This window comes from Mus caroli, unplaced genomic scaffold, assembly GCF_978045245.1.
Source record: "Mus caroli unplaced genomic scaffold, Mus_caroli_1 scaffold_9, whole genome shotgun sequence".
In the NCBI taxonomy this organism is placed as follows: Eukaryota; Metazoa; Chordata; class Mammalia; order Rodentia; family Muridae; genus Mus; species Mus caroli.
Window position 1 is genome coordinate 35,550,019 of NW_028227264.1, and position 17,482 is coordinate 35,567,500.

At 41.6% G+C, this 17,482-nt stretch overlaps 1 long non-coding RNA gene across 1 annotated transcript; it reads left to right on the forward strand.

Moving 5' to 3' along the window:
• Positions 1-10,058: 10,058 nt before the first annotated feature.
• LOC147002619 (uncharacterized) lies at positions 10,059-16,298 on the forward strand. The gene is made up of 3 exons (XR_015048397.1): positions 10,059-10,686; positions 12,438-12,490; positions 16,246-16,298. It is a non-coding gene; the product is annotated as an uncharacterized LOC147002619 (long non-coding RNA).
• Positions 16,299-17,482: the final 1,184 nt, after the last annotated feature.

Sequence of the window (17,482 nt, forward strand, 5' to 3'; positions counted from 1 at the left end):
TCTCAAAGCCTTGCAACTTGAGTTTTGGGAGAACCCTGGGCTTTCTGCACATGCTGATAACTTTCTGTGGCTGCTTGTGTTGTTTTCTGTTGCTATGACAAATGTTGGAGATGAATGATTCATGAAGAGATAAAGCTTATTTTGCTTCACAGGTTTGGTGATTTTGAACCATCAGAGATGGAAGCAAGCATGGTAGTGTACAATTATAAAGCCAGCATTCAGGAGTTAGACACAGAAGGATCAATTCAGAGGTATCATCGACTACCTAGGGAGTCACAGTCTGGGTAAAAGAAGACCCTGTTTCAACACACACACACACACACACACACACACACACACACACACACACACACAGAGAGAGAGAGAGAGAGAGAGAGAGAGAGAGAGAGAGAGAGAATATCCACACCTGATTAGTCCAGACTCATCCAAGATAACTTCATTCTTATTTCCCTTTCACTCAACTTAATGAGAGCTTATTGCACTGATAAAATCCTTTTTTGAAGTATAATTTGGATGTACTCATGAGATGTCATCCAATCGAATACACATGCTCAGCTTATACTCAAGAAGAGTTAGTATGTGGGGCAGACATTGTAGAGTAGGAAAGTTGAGAGCCTGTTCAGAATGTGGCCTCCCACAGCAGGCTGCTCAGTGTGGGAGAAGTGAACTGAAGTGGGGGTAGTGCCTATACACAGGGAAACCACCTTTCACTATGCACAGTGTCTCTGGGTAGTATACCGGGAGTTTCACTTCTCTCTCCTAGGCTTGTGGGAGCTATGCAGTAAGCAGCAGAGTGGAGGTTGTGTTTTGCAGAGCAGCTCCTGGGCTGAGCCTTTCTCCCTGCTTCTTCTTGCTGACATTTAAGATGAGTTCTTTGCTTTCCAAAAAGTACCAAGATAATAAATACCTTTCTGCTTAGTCTGATGACATAAAGCTTTTATTAATGCTATGGGATCAGCAGTGAAAACTTTTATCTGCATTAAATGTGTGCATTCTTTTTGAGACAGCATCTCAGTATATGGAGCTGGCTTTGAAATTGTAGTGATCCTCCTGCCTCAAGCTTCCAAGTACCAAGGCTAAGGGTGGTATTACAGTTTTGCAGCACTCTCACTTGCAGCACTTTTCAAATTCTATTTTATAAATTTATTAGTGTGTGTGTGTCCAAGGGAGTACCATGATGAATGTGCATGGAGGTCAAAGAACAACTTTTGGGAGATGGTTCTTTCCATCCATCATGAGTCCTGTGGACTGTGCTGAGGTCATCAGACTTGTGTGAGAAGCTCCTATTGGTTCTGTGATGCTTTTTATAAAATCATACAATTTTAAAGTAGGAAGGAAATTTGTTTCTGGATGGGTCTTTTCCAATTTTGATTCTGTAGAACGTCCTACTAAAGTATTTTGGAAAGACTGCTCCATAGACATGCTGGTCTGGGATACATGGCATTCACTTTTAGTAGTCTTTAGCATGTTAATGAACAAAAGAGCCTGAAGCAAAGACATGCCCAACCAAACTGTTAGAATCTCCATGATTCAACCAAGGTTTGCCAAAGCTAGTCCTAGGACATCAGGTCATTTCCCAAAACTAACTATAGGGCAGTTGGCAGGGTGAAGGCTTGAGAAAGCTTGGCTTTTAGCAGATTAGACTAGTTGACTCCATATATCCACTTACAAAGGGAATTTCAACAGATTCAGATAGTTCTGAGAGGAAGCAGAGGACATTTGTATAAACTGGTACATGTGGTACCTGTGTATCAATGCTATAGCCATGAGGCCTGCTGCATCTCTTTAAGACACTGGGATGACTGAATGTACAGATCTTTCCATACCACTGAGCTGGAAAGACTGCCCTGAGAATAGACATCAAGGTGAGCATCTCTTTGCCTCACTGGTATTCACAAATAATTCACAAATAATTCCTTCCTGGAAATGAAGATCAAGAGCTTCCAGACCACAGAGCAAAAGAGCTCTTGAAAATAGGACCATGTGGGCCACTAGCATGGTAAGTTTCCATGCAGATATTCTGGGTTTAGGGCATGACAGAAAATGAATTGTTCTAAAACCAGCCCAAAATTAAATAAAAGAAAAAAGGATCACGGTCACCACAAAGTCAGTATGGATCTTTTGCAACAGAAACTTGGTTCCCAGGCTAGACCACTGTGCTCACACATGTCCAATGCATTCTGTAGTTCAAATTCTGAAATGTAAATTACACACACACACACACACACACACACACACACACACACCCCTGACTCAGAGAATGCAGGTCCAGGAGATACTTTTTTTTTTTTTTTTTTTTTTTTTTTAGCATTGAAAGAAAGAGTCACTAGGGTCAGCTGGCAGGCAAGACATGCCTGTTGTTCCCCAAGGCCACAAGGTTGCCATAGGCCTGTGAATATGCAAAACAGTTTTGGAATTCTGACTCCCCTGGGAAGAAGTCCAGGTAGATAAGAGAACCTAGGCACCACTAACCTTTTATCATTGGGAAGTCATTTCCCCTCGAGGGAGGAGGTGGATGAACAAGTTAGACTTCCTGCCCTCTCCCAGGTTGCCTGTCTGCCTCCAGTTTCCTCCTTTTCCTTGCCTGCCTTTGTCTTTCCCTTTCCCTTGTTTTCTCTCCTCTTTCCTCAGCTTTCTTCCCAGGCTCTGAAGTAGATAGGAGAGGTAATTCTCTTTAAGGCCATGGCCTTAAATTCTCTTTAAGCCTTTGGCTTTCGATGTGCTGGGACTGCAGTGTGAGCCCCTACACTCAGATCCTGGCCTAGGTCTCTAAAAGGACCAGGGCACTGGTTAAAACCAAACCCTAAACAAGGAAACCTTACAAAAACTTCTTATAGCCACTTGGGCCTTAAAGAGAAGTGAAATAGTAAACATAGTAGCCATTACTTTTAGTCATTAAGGAACTAAACCCAGAACCATTCATTGCAATGCTGTGAGAGAAGGTTCCATTTAGGATGTAAGCTCTGTGCTTGTATTTCTCTGAGCTCCCTTCCATGAACAGAGCTATGGTAGCAGCTTTCCATGAACAGATGCAGAGGAGTTTGCATTTCTTCTGCTTGAGAACTGGGAGCAGGAAACAGGGGGATTTAGTAAGAAGGTTCTCTCTCTCCCCTCCCCCCTCTCTCCCTCCTCCCTCTCCTTCTCCCTCTCCCTTCCCCTCCCCCTTCCTCATGCTCTCCAGGCTAATGAATAGACACCCTCTGGCCTTTCGCCATTTGAGCTCCACCCAGAGACTTTCCAGCTGAAACCACTAGGCCAATTGAAGTGGGTTGTGGGTTGGGTTATAGCTTAACAGTACAGCACATTCTTGGTGTACATGAATCCCCAGGTTGACTCCTAGCACTGCAAAAACCATAATAGCAATACCCATTAATTGGAAGAAAGACAAAACACTAAGTTGAGTGTACTGGTGGCTATAAGTGTTACAGCTCTGAGGGGAAAGGCTTTCCTAATGGACATGTTACAGCTCTGAGCAGGAAGGCTTCTGTTAAACTTAAGATTCATGAGAGAAAAATCAGTTCCACAATTTTGAGCCAAATTTGAAGCAAGCTTTAATTAAATACTGGCCAGGGTGATGGACTCAGGCCAGGTCCATTCCTTGGTTCCCAGGAAATGGCAAAGAGTCACATTTGGCAGAGACTTAAAAGGGCAAAACTGTAGGGACACCATATTTCCCATCAGCTCCAATCATGGGCAAGCATACATCCTGATTTCCCATTAGGTCCAATCAGGGGCAAGTGTACATATTTCCTCCCTATGGGTCCCCATCCAATGATGCACATCTGGTGCAAATAAACTTGTTTAGGGGAGCAAAGACATGTGGCTTGTTATTTCCCAAGAACCATAGGCCCAGTATTTCAGGACATTATCTGTCCTTGAGGCTTACAGGTTAACTTTGACTCTTACATTTCTCCAATGGAAGTGTGACAGCTCTGAAGGGGAAGGTATCCTGGAAATGGGGAGCAAAGCAGTACCACAAAGTCAGAGCACAGCCAACCTTACACCAACAGATTTATTGGGGAAGACACAAGAGGTAACCTCTGCTGGGGCTAGAAGCAGCAGGGAACTGAGCAAGAGACAAGCTTATTATACAGGTTTATTGGGGGACAGAGTCTTCCAGGGTGGAGCTTTCTAGGGTGGGGATTTGTGGGGTTTCAAGTCCTGAGCTTGGGGCAAGCCCAGGGATTAGTGGGGTTTGTTGGATTTTTAAACCCGTAAGTGAGCTCAGAGGTTTTATACTAGTGTAGAGTGTGACCCCATTGCTTCCAGCTCTCTAGGAGAAGAAGACAGTGGGATTTCATACTCCAAGTGTTCCAGGCCAGCCTGGGAGACACAAGGAAGCACATCTCAGTTAAGAAACAAAAAGAGCAATTAACAGAGCAAGGCCTGTAGGAGTGGGGCATATTTCTGGGACATTCTTTTGAGGGGATAAATAATGGGCAACAATCTTCAAATCTGAAGCATTAGAGCATTATTTATGGAAGCAATAAGATTGGGCTGTAAAATTTCCTTGTTATCAGTCTTCTCAGTAGATACAGGTGGCACCACCTAACCTAGCCTACAACTGGAGAAAAGTTATGGTTATTTTAAACAGAAATAAAAGAGGGTGTATTTAGGCATACAGCACTTATTTTTTCTAGTCAAGCATGGAACTGAGGGATCAGGAAAGCCAGTGCACTCTGGAGTTGCCATCGCTGTCTGTCTGTCTTTGTCCTTGTCTCTTGTTTTCCAAGGCTCTCTTATATGTTTGGCAGCCACTGCCCATTTCTGTTTACCAGGTTTGAGTTACCTTCCCCTGGGAATGTCATATGCTATACCCAGCATATTATAAAAGGAGACTCCAGTGGTGATTGTAGACATGTGGAAGTGTGATGGAACAGAGGACATTTCTTTCCCTTCTCTTCCTTTAAAGTTCTGGATTGATTTAATTCTTCTGAAACCTCTGACTTCCTGTAGAGCTCTGCTTTGTAATGATCAAATGTATTGACGTTCCTGGTGAAAAGTCAGGACTGCCCACCCTCACCTTCAGGTCACATTCTGGGTGGGAAAGGAGTGCTTAAGGTCTGGATAACTTCCTCTAGTTCCTTCTTTCCTTTTCTCTTTTTTTCCCTCTCCCCTCCCCCATCTCCTCCTATGAGGAGATTCAGATTGTCACTTAAAATGACTGTTTTCTGAGTCTGAACAAGGAACGACTGCTAAGGATTTCAAATGAGCACTTACACAATTTTATCTGGTCCAGTAATGGACACGTTTTTTGATAAGTGATGGGGTAAAGCTGATATGCCCATTTCAAAGACTTGGGCAATAGGCCAGGAAAGCCACTCCCAGGGAGTTCATGGAAACCCTTGGAAAGCCTGGGTAGGTGCTGCACTTTGGACCCCATCCTACTGTTTTAACAGGTGAGGGCCCCTCATGCAAATATTTGCTTAAACTTCTGTAAACACCATCGCCCTTGGTAGAAAGTGCTCTGGCAAAATGATAGCAGGTTTCATTTTCTTTTTTTTTTCTAATAGACACTATCAAAATATTTGCGAATTTTATTTGTTATTTTTCAAGGATGACAGGTTTGACTGGCATTAAGGGAATGGCTTTGGCAAATCCCTGTGACTGTAGGGGTTAGAAAATGAAAAATATTACCAAAAATGCATGGGTCCCAGGTCTCTGAATGCTCAGAGCCCAGTGAGTGAGCCTAGCAACCTGGGGAAGCCCAGCCAGAGCCTTGAGAACTGCCCTCCTGTTCTCTGGAGAGGCTCACTCTTCTTTCCTTGTTTGTTAGTTGTGAGATTTTGGGTTTTGTGTTGTTTGTCTTTTGAGACGATTTTTCCAGCTTCAGGCTGATAATTATTCTGTCCAGCCTTAGTATTTTTACATCCTCCTTTGCTGAATTTGAGGGTGCTTTTATCTCACAACAAACTTTTTTTTTTTAATATTTTTATTACATATTTTCCTCAATTACATTTCCAATACTATCCCAAAAGTCCCCCATAGCGCCCCCCACTTCCCTACCCACCCATTCCCATTCTTTTGGCCCTGGCATTCCCCTATATTGGGGCATATAAAGTTTGCAAGTCCAATGGGCCTCTCTTTCCATTGATGGCCGACTAGGCCATCTTTCGATACATATGCAGCTAGAGACAAGAGCTCCAGGGTTCTGGTTAGTACATCATATTGTTCCAACAATAGGGTTTTTAAGTAATCTTTTCCTCTTCTCACCGCTGTCTCTCTGCTTCCTCCTGCCTCACCTCAGCATCCCAAGTGACAGGACTATAGGCTGCATCACCACACCCAGCTCTCTCTGAATTTGTTTTTCTTCTTCAAGACAGGGTTTCTCTGTATAGTCCTGGCTGTCCTAGAACTCATTCTGTAGACCAGGCTGGCCTCAAATTCAGAAATCTGCCTGTTCTGCTTCCCAAGTGCTTTGATTAAAGGCGTGTGCGACCACTGCCTGGCTGAATTTTTAAAATTAATTTTCCCCGGGTACATGCAAACATGTACATTAATGGAGCACCATGAAATAGTCTATACAGGAAGACACTATCTAATGTTTAAATCACAACATACACAGATCCTCTAGTGTTTATTATTTCTTTGCCAATTTTAAAAAATGCTTTCTTCTACTTTTAAAATAGACATCCATTATTGTGTCCAGTGGCTATACTGTTTCTTTCTCTCATCTGTTTGTGGCTTTGAACACATTAATTCCTGTCTCCTGCTATCTTTCTCCTTCCTTGTAGTCTGCCTAGCCTCTAGTAACCTGGACTCTCACCCTGTATGAGATCAACTCTTAGATTTCCTGTAGGAAAGAGATCAAGCACTACCTTTCTATGAACAGCTTGTTTTGTTTAACATGGTGAAACCATGCTCTAAAAAAAGCCCCCTGCTCTAAAAAAACAAAGAGAATGGAGCACACAAAAAGAAAAGAATTGTGTCAAAGTGAAGTGGTTCTAGTATTAGAAACAATGACCTCAAAGACATCAGCAGATGTGATCAAGACTCTTCTGGATTTGGATTTTCAGGGACATCTACAAAGGCAGATGTACAGAGAGTAGAAAGCCAGGAAAGGACAGAACATTTAACAGACAAACCCCGAGATTCAGAGTATGCATGCACACGACTGAGTCCCAAGCACAAAGGATTTGGTGGAAGACAAAGGCTTGTGTGCAGCCTGGAGAAATGGTGCATTTGAATGGATGGTCCCATCCTGACACGTTAGTGACATGGGTGGGCACATAGCCTATGTCCTAGTTTATTATTGCTGAGGATGTAAGGACTACAATAATATTTTTCTCAGCTCTCATGTGACACTAAGTTCTTTTATTGGAAAGACATCAGAAATGGTTTCCAAACTCTATTTCCCAGAAGGACATAGGAGTATTGGTGCTTACTAGCCGAAATACAAGTGCTGGTTGCTAAAGGAAGAACCCAGGCAGATAGTTTTAGGGCCTCTACTAGAGTCTAGTTGTCAAACAGTGCAGACACCCCCTGCAGGGTCCTTCCTGCCATTTACCAAGTTTGACATGTCTTCTGAAATTATGTGCCTCCCAAGGAACTTATAAATGTACTATTTGTGGTACTTACAATATTGTGATTATTACCTGCATAAAGATGCTCTCCACAGCAGGATGGATGACTGGATAATTCAAACAAAACATCATGCTGAGTAGCCATCTCTGACTGGTCCACAGTGTAGGAGATTCCCAGGCATCCTACTCTGTGTCTTTCTCTTTCTTGTTCTTTGTTTTCCCTACTTGATTACTTCTTTAGCATTGCATCATTTTCTAGCCTAATTAATGAATGATAACTGGACACTCCCTGCTTACAAATAGAACAAATACATAAGTTCGTCCAGTGGTATTTGCTCTTGTTTTCATTACTTGATTATTTTATTTTTTTTATTTTTATTTTTTTAATACTTTTTATTAGGTATTTTCCTCATTTACATTTCCAATGCTATCCCAAAAGTACCCCATACCCTCCCACCCACTACCCTACCCACCCTACTTGATTATTTTATTTTTTTAATTTAAGGCATGATCTCCTGTAAGCCAAGATATCTTAGAACTTACGATGTAGCTGAGGCTGACCTTTAACTCCTGATACCCCTGTCTCCATCCCTTGAAAACTGGGATTACAGGTATGTAATTCCGTGTGTGTGTGTGTGTGTGTGTGTGTGTGTGTGTGTGAGAGAGAGAGAGAGAGAGAGAGAGAGAGAGAGAGAGAGAGACAGAGAGAGAGACAGAGAGAGAGACAGAGAGAGACAGAAAGGGTCTCTATTATGTAGCTCTGGTTGCCCTGGAACTCACTATGTAGACCAGGTTGGTCTGGAGCTCACAGAGATCCAGCCACCTGCTTCTGCATCTCAAGGGCTGGGATTAAAGGTGTAAATCACCACACCCAGGCTATGAATTATGGGGTTGTTTAAGACCCTCATAAAGTTTTAATTTCTCTCAGATAAAATACATACGTTAAAAAAACCCACATAGACAATTGTGTGCAAGGTCCTAAATTCTTAGGATAAAGATATAAAATTGACATCTGTTCAGTAGTTTTGTGCTAGGGTAAGACTTTAAGACTCACATTTCTTGTCTGACCGTCTATGAGACTAGTTAGATGCCACTGAATATCAAGAAAAGGAAAGGATATGAGAGCTCACTGTTGGATATACATTGTCCCCAGGGCCTAACTGTATACTACATGGCTATAGAGTAAAGCAGGAAACCTCTTTCACACTATTTAGATATGGTTCTGTTAGATAACTTGACATTTATATCCAAAGTAGACTTGTGTGTATGCGACATTTCAAAAACATAACCCAGCTTTATGGATAGTTTTTATAATGGCTATAAAATACATAGTGAATTTATGCAATATAGTTCCTAATTATGTGTTATAGTTCAGGAATCTTATTTTAGTTTTAAAGCACACCTTAAGTTTTGCAAAGAAGCAACTAAAATTGTACCCCTTTTGAATGTTATTCTTTGCCTAGGACTTACAAAATGTTGAAGCAATGGCTTCTGTTAAGTTCAACACAAGACAGAGTATGAGTATGTGTGACTGTGTGGGTATGTGTGTGTGTTCATGTGTGTCATATATATTATATAATGACATACTGTATCACCACATATAAGTGTGCATTTATTATACACATATGACTATGCTATGTGTATGTTGTGCTTATATATAAAATATACATAAACACACACACATAGATAATTTAGTTCTTTAATGAGGGCAGTAAGTTCTAGCTCTTTTTTTTTTTCTTGTCTTTGGGGGACAGGGTTTCTGCGCAGGGTGGCTTTGAGCAAGCAGACCTCCTGCTTTGGTCTAGTGAGTGCTTGGGTTATGGCTGACTACCACCAAGCCTTGCTCCATGCAGCTGGTACAGACCAGAGTTCCTGAACTTCCCAAGGGGAGGTAGCTTTGAAGATGCTTCTGGAGTAGGATCTGAATCAGAGGCAGCTCAATTTTGAAAGATTCATATTTCAACCTGTAGTTTTGTTAGAATCCTCTAATGCTTTTTCTTCTTTTTTAAGAGTTAATTTTTGATTGGTGGGGAGCAGGGAGGTGGAAAGAAGTTGAAAATGGCATAGAGCATTTTGACTTAGCATGTAGACATGAGACTGAAGAACATGTCAGAATTGACATCTAAGTTATGGTTTGGGAGGCAGAGTCTGGCCTCATTTTACTCTAATCTACACACTTGAGTGGCTGAAACAGAAACTGTACAAAGTTAGAAAGAAAAAAAAAAGCTTTACTTACATTTCCTGTACAAGGGGTGGAATTAGAGATTCACACCAGTGGTTGCCATGGGTATATGGAGCCCATTCTCCATAAGAGAACCAAGGAATTTAAAGAAGGTGGCTGCTACTTAGGCTGAAGTGCAAGTCCACAGCCTGTTCCAGTCTGGTCCTGCAAGGAGGAGCCAACAAAAATCACTCTTTCTTCCCAGTATGTGTGATAGATTTTAACTATATTATGACTTTGAACAACAAGTAAATATCTAACAATATCCCCCAGAGTCTTGTTTTGAATATTTGTAATTCCAGAATCAGCACATTAAAAACCAGTACCTACTTGTCTAGGATATGCAATGTTCCAAGTCAGAGGAGAAGAAGAAAATAATAGTTTTAAGCTGTTTTCAACATATTTGGGAACTAAAATGAAAAACCTTGTGACTAATGATCATGCTTGCTTTTTTTCCCTATGTCCCGGAACTTTGATCTTTAAGCAAATAGGACCAACTAGCTTTGTCCAGAGGAGATCAAAGGGTGGAAGGTAAGAAGTGCTGAAAGCTGGCAAGGAATCACCAAAAGGAGACACAAAAGAGAGAGTCCCAATCAAGCTTAATGACAGACACAGTCTAAAGCCCTGTGTTCCAGTTTTTTCGAAATGAAACAATCAATGAAATCAAAACTGTGGACAAAATTCCTTTGCTAAGAAGTGAAGAAGATTTGGTTTTAGTCAAGATGCAAATGAGCTAACCTGTTCTCTGTGCTCCTGAAGGACAACTTTCAGCTCTATTTCAGTGAATTAGAGCTAGTTTTCTTGGAGGAACCCTGGCTGAGCATTGGCTGCTTATCACACATGACTGGAAGCCATTGACCTAGTGTTAGCAGGATGACCTGAGATGAAAAATTACAACAGAAATGCTTCTTTCTTAACAAAATATTCTCATTCAAATCCAAGGTAAATGGCATGTATACTAGATATAGGAGAAGCAAGGGTTCTAGAAGAAGATGAATGTAATTCTAAATCTTGCCTTCGAGTGACAGGATTGGCTACTGTGTACACATAAAATATGGGTGTGAAGGCTATTTTTGTTGTCAACTTGACTACATATGGAATTAACTAAAACCCAAGTGGCTGGGTGCAGCTGTGAGACATGTTTTCTTAATTAGATCATTTGAAGTGGGAAGACGAACTCCTAATTCAGACCTTTTGAGATGGGAAGATCAACCTTTAGTCTGGGCCACACTTTCTTCTGTGAGCCTATGTAAAGGACAGATGGGAAAAGGAAGCTCTTTCTTTCCATGTTTGCTCTAGCTTTCGCTGTCCAATTCACTCCTTCGTTGGCATTGGAGCCTACTTCTTTGAGATTCCAGCATATACTGAAGGCCAGCTGAGTCATCCAGTCTCACGGACGGAACAACTACTGGATTCCTAGGCTTTCCATTGATAGATTGTGATAGATTGCCATTGTTGGACTAGCTGGACCATAGCCTATAAGCCACTCTAGTAAATTATGTGTAAATGAATGTGTACATGTCTACCTATATATTCATTCTGTCTACTCTGTTTCTCTCTCTCTCTGTTTCTCAACCTTCCTAATACCACAACCCTTTATACAGTTCCTCATGTTGTGATGAGCCCCCATTATAAAATCCTTTCATTGCTACTTCATAAATATAACTTTGCTATGTTATGAACCATAATGTAAATCTCTTATATGCAGGGTATCTGATATGTGACTCAAAGGGGTAACAACCCACAGGTTGAGAACCACTACTCTAGAGAACCCTGACTGATACAATGGGCATTGGGCTTGCATGCACATTCAGTTATTTGGAAGCCAAACAAGGGTTACAAGTAAATTACTATCACTGGACTCAGCTCTTGGTTATGGAATTGATACTATTTTTGTTAGGTTTACATAAAACCATGGAAATTAATTACATCTAAATACAAGGTCATAGAAAGTAATATATAAGATTTTATCCTGTGGTTTTATGAAATACATGTTTAGTTATTCAAAATAACCAGATGTTTGGTCTTTGCAGGGAAAATGTTGCTTGTGTTTGTCTCTTCATTCAGAGACTTTTAACATCATGTATAGTCTAATATTTTGAGTGTCAAGATATGATTAGACCTTCCCATTGACAGTCTATGTGTTCAAAGCTACTTATGAACATGTACAATATAACATCACATGCTTAATTGTCAGTTTGAGTTTGTATATCTCATGCCATATTTGATGCCAGAGCCTTTACAAAAGGTTTTTCTCAGAAAAACCTTTCTGAGAAATTCTCATCCATATTTCAGTCATCTTCCATCCACACAGATTTCCCTGATGATATGATAGTCTCCATCTCCTTCAAGATCTGTAGGCAAAATACTTCTGACAAAGTCATCTCTGTTGTCCTTGGGACATTCTGCTGTTTTCTTAAGAAATTCAACATTACACAATCTTACCCTATGCATACCTCACATGTTACCTCTAGTGCTATTGTCTAAATAAACAATATTTGTCAGAATTAATCCAATAGAAACAGAATCTCTAAGGGAAATGGTATTGAAGGTGTAACCTTTGGGGGGCAATTGGCTGGTCAAGGCTCTGCCTTCCTGAATGAATTAATTCATCCATGGGATAATTATGGTCAAATTAATTTGCTACAGAAACAAGAGTTCCCAAGGCATGTTTCTTTTGTTCTCTGTTGTAGTGTTGCCTGCTTTGTGATGTCACAGTGAAAAGGCATTGCACAAGTGATAACAGGTAAGCAATACCATGTTCTTGGACATTCCAGGCTCTAGAACCATGGCATCAATAACTGTTGTGATTAGCTTTAGTTGTCAGCTTAATGCCTAGATTCATCTGAAAGAAATGATCTGAATCAGATTAGCCTATGAACTTATCTGTGAGGGACTGTCTTGATTGTTAATTGATGTAAGAGGACCCAGGCTACTGTGTGGAGGGGTAACATCCTTTGGCAGGTGGTCCTGAACTGTAAGAAAGTTGGCTGAGCATAAACTTACCTGCAAGGTAGGTAGCAAGCATCATTCACCTTGCTCCTGCTGTACATCTTGGTTGTGAACCAAGTTCTGTCCGGAATAGTAAATAGGCCTGCCTCTAATTCTTGTCATGACTTCCTTCAGTGATGGACTGTGTGATCTGGAATTGTAAGCTAAAATAAATCTCTTTTCTTGCCCTAAGTCACTCTTTGTCAAAGTCATAGAAACGAAACTGGCCCACCAACACTATTCATTGTAACTGATCTGTCCTCATTCAGTTACAACAGAAAATTAACAAAGTTCTTGAACTTGGCCTGTAACACTTCCAGGAAATGGTGGCATCTCCCTGCACCCGGCTGACTCAGTCCTGAGGTCCTCTCCAGCGTTATCCGCCTGAGCATCAGCTCTGTAGTACCGCCGAGTTCTTATCAAGCATCAATCCTGGCCCACTCTTTGTTTTCAAGCATTTCTTACTTCATGTTCTCTCATGTTTTCTGGGAAATATGCCCACATGGCTCGCAAATATGTTAAGTTGATTACATTTTCCCCAACTTTATAAAGATTCATTTTTTGTCTGGGAAAGCCTTGTATAGTGTCCCTTGTCTTCTAGATGTGATTCATCAATGGAATGTCCCTGGTTTTCCTTGCTGGATTATGAAAGTCTAGTACATGCCCACTGGGAATTTTGGTAACTTCTTGTCAACTCAGAAGCCATAAAAGTGCTAGGCTTCTTTCCTTGTTTCAGTAATCTTGGAACTGACCCCCCAAATAGCCAAGATTTAGAGTGGATGCCAGTAGAATGATTTCAGTTTCTTTGCTTTGCTTTCTTTATTGTTATTATTTTGGAGACTGGGTTTCATGTAGCTCAGACTGACCTAGAACTCACTATGTTGCCTTAAATCCTTCTTCCTTTTGTCTCCATCTCCTCAGTGGTGGAAGTAGAGGTTTGGAGGGGATGGTCTTACTCTCATTAATACAGGAACTCAGAAATGGACTCAAAAGGAAGCTCAAGAATGATTTACTACCGTGTAAGACAAAAAAGACAGCAAAGGTTACAAGAAAACCCTGGCAGCCACCAGGAGAAAATGGCATAGGTAGAGAGAGATGGCTTATTAAGCAGGGAAAGAGCTTGCTAAAGAGTGGAAGTGAGTTACTGAGCTGAGGAAAGAGCCTTCCAAGCCCTCAAGCCTTGGGTGTACTATCCTTTAGAGCCACCCCCTCAACACACCCCCAACTCTTGAGCTTTGTTTCACAGTTGCTCTGATCTGAGGGTAAGGAAGGGCTTCTTGTCGTCCTCTGGAAACCAGCATGTCTCATATATTGATTTTGAGATAGTCTTTTTAGTTCCGTGACTGGCCAGAGTGGCTTCTGAGCAGTGTTCTGTCTTCTGCAGGTTTGTTTTACTTTTTCCACCTATAGTTACCCCGCCCCCATTCAAATCAGAGGATCTTCCAAATGGGTTTTAACCTTTCATCTTTCCTTCTCCACCGCACACCCTCTCTCCCTCCACCTCCTCTGCCCCACCAAGATTTGATAGTCCTTGCACTTTTACTAGCCCAGGAAACTCCTTCCCAAAAGTCACACCATAATGTGAGTGGCAGTTTAGTAGGTTTCCCTGCTAAGATGTCTTTATAAAACAAACACACTTTTAAGTAGAAAATGAGTATAGAGCATGAGGATTTTTAGGCGCAGGGACAGGACAGCTAGGTGAAGAGTAAGTGTGGGGCTTAGATTTTCTAGTTCCTATCAACATCTTGGACACAGAGCTATATTTCCTTTACTGGGCATGAGAAACACTTCATTGTTCTCTCCATGGCAAGTGAGAGATCATCTGCCTTCAGCCCCATCACTGTAGACAGCCCTGTACAATCATCAACCGGGGCGTGGTCACCAGAGTGAAACATCCTTTACTTTCACATGACCTTGGTGTTCTGTAGAAATAATTCTCGAAAGATTAGATATACTGGAAGGAGGATGATGTCATCGAGGAGATGTCTTCAGCTGTTGCCACAAAACCACAGCTGGAGAGGTTATAGGTCCTAGGAAGGTGGGGAATTTACTCTCTTTATTTTGCTAAGTGGTCAGGTTGTCAAACTGCCTTTTGAATATTTGTGCCTGAACCCATGGATCAAGGCTGTCTCAGTCGTGGTGAGAGAAGCAGTCAAGACATAACTGGTCTAAGTGCTATGGATAAGAGACTGAATGCCCAGCCCTAAGTGAGATATCTGTGTCAACACTCCATCCCCGAACTCAGGACTTGTCCCAAGAGAATAACACCTAGAGGGTGTGGCAGAGTGCTGTGAAATTCTGTCTTTTTCACATGACATGACCACTGCACCCATGAATTCAGAATAGCTGTGGATTCATGCAGATCTATGCAAGATTAAGCCAGACAACATTCCTGCATGAATGTAGGAGTGATTCATGAGGCACTACCCCTAACTGAAAATTGTATACGTACCAAGATGAGAGAGGGCCCAAGAATTTGGGGGTGGGGTGGGAAAGAGGTGGAGGGTGTAGGCCCATGCCCTGATATTTATATTTATGTGCATATAAGGAACACTAATTAGGCCCATTTGAGAGAGAGGGGAGGGGGAAGGAGGGAGGGAGGGAGGGAGGAAGGAAGGAAGGAAGGAAGGAAGGAAGGAAGGAAGGAAGGAAGGAAGGAAGGGAGGGAGGGAAAACATGAAGTTCGGATGGGGACCTGTTGGAGAGGAAAATGTGTTGGGATAGGGCCTTGAGGGAGTTGGCAGAACAAAATAGAGGTGGATACGATTAAAAGATGTATACATGTATAAAATTTCAAAGAATTAATCTAAGGAGCAAAGATCCCAGAGCATCTGAGGAAAAGCCTTTTTGAGCAGCCAGAGCATGGTCTAAGCTCACCCACCTTGTTTTTTTTTTTTTTCCAAGCAGGCTTGACTGTTTACGGGTTTAAAAAGATTTCTCTGGACATGGAACTGTCTACGAACTAACTTAACACATTAATTATGTCGTGCCATAAGACCCTTAGTGCCCAGGGTGAGGTACAGAAACCCCATGGCTCAGTGAGGTACAGGGGAGGACTAATTAATTAAGCAAATATGTCCTAATTGTCATCTTTTAAAAAATAATTCTATGAATGCTTTGTATTGCCCATAATTTGTCTGTAGCACAATTACATAGTTCACCAATAAAAAATGAACATACTAGAGTCTGTGATTGTTTTATTTTAACTTGGTAAGGCAGACTTAAATACAGCAAATGACCCTGGAACTGGTGTCCTCAGCCGTAGCGTCCTGTCCAGCCCAGGCTCTATAACAAAAACTGTTCTAATAGCCTGTCCTGACCTGTGAGAATTTTAAAAATCTTCGGACCGAACTTTTCCTTTCATTGCCTCAAGACACAGATGGCATAGAGAAAACCAAGGCATTAAGAGTTCAGTGTTCCCATCTTGTACCCCAGGCTCCTAAGAGTTTGCATATGCAGTAGGTAATTCATCCTAAAATTTCTTGTGTATTTCTATTCCTCTGATTACAGAACAGCTTCTTGTTCAGACATCTTCTAAGGGCATCAAAGGGCAACTAGAAAAATGCAGTGGAAAAAGCATTCGCAGCAGGTTAATTAGTCGCAGAGGAGAAAATAGAAGTGCAGTATTATTTGTTAAGACCACAATAGGAAGTGTGATTGTGGTGTCCATATGTCATTCCATTACTGAAGGAGAGGGTAGTGCTAAGTGACTGAAGTCCTCCTTTGAGGCTTGCTGATCTTTTCTATAAGGAGGCTGCCTCTTACACAGGCAGGACTTAGCAGGTTGCCTGTCAGGACAAGCCCAGAGGTGGCATTACTTGGCGTTTGCTGATCAATGACACTTTGGAGTTCTGAGAAGTCAGGCTCAAGGAGTGACTCCTGAAGCTGAACTGTGTGGTTTTGCCCTGGGATCCTCAGCCCAGCACCAGACTGTGATTTAGTGTCTTGTGACTCAACATCCCCAAAGCTTATTTGCTTTTCCTCGGCCTGCAATGCCCAGAATGGAGCTGTTGGCAAGTCACAGACCACACCCCAACCTTTCAGTCGTTTTGCTAATTTCTGCTGCTTCACTTCAGAGTCCCAGAACAACAGTGTGATGACTCACCAGCCTTACTTCCTGTAAGTAATCATTTTCCCACGGTGAGTGATGGTTTACTCCCGGGGTTGGGGGGGGGGGTAGGAGGAAGAATGTTGACTTGATTTTTCTTTTTCTTTTTTCTGAGCCTCATTTCTGCTGACAGAGAGCTAACTTTGAGTACTTTGTCTCCATTTCCATGGTCATCTCCAAAACACAACTTTAAACATATTTTAATTTGTTAAGCTAAATACCCTGAAGTGCATGTTATCTGTAGGGAACAAGATCATGATAAACCCAATACATAGTTTGTTTTTAAAAATATTTAATCGTGATTTTGTAATTTTCTCACTTAGTTTGATGTGAAATGACTTCCTGTGGAGACCAAAGGCTGAAGAGACCCCCATTGCAGCCCCATTCTATGTTGAGAGATCTGAGACCTGAAGCACCTACATGAGTTGTCTGTTTCTACACAACTAATTGATAACAGATTGATTTGGGCCAGGGACCACCTAATTTTAGGCTGTGATTTTCTATAACCTTGTGGATGATAAATAGAGCCAAGCTTATCTGTGCCTTGTCACAAGGAAACACATAACCATAAAACGTTGTGATGAGAGTATTTCTTTCTTTGGACAGAGGAGAATGGGAGAAATCATGTCTGGTTCATAA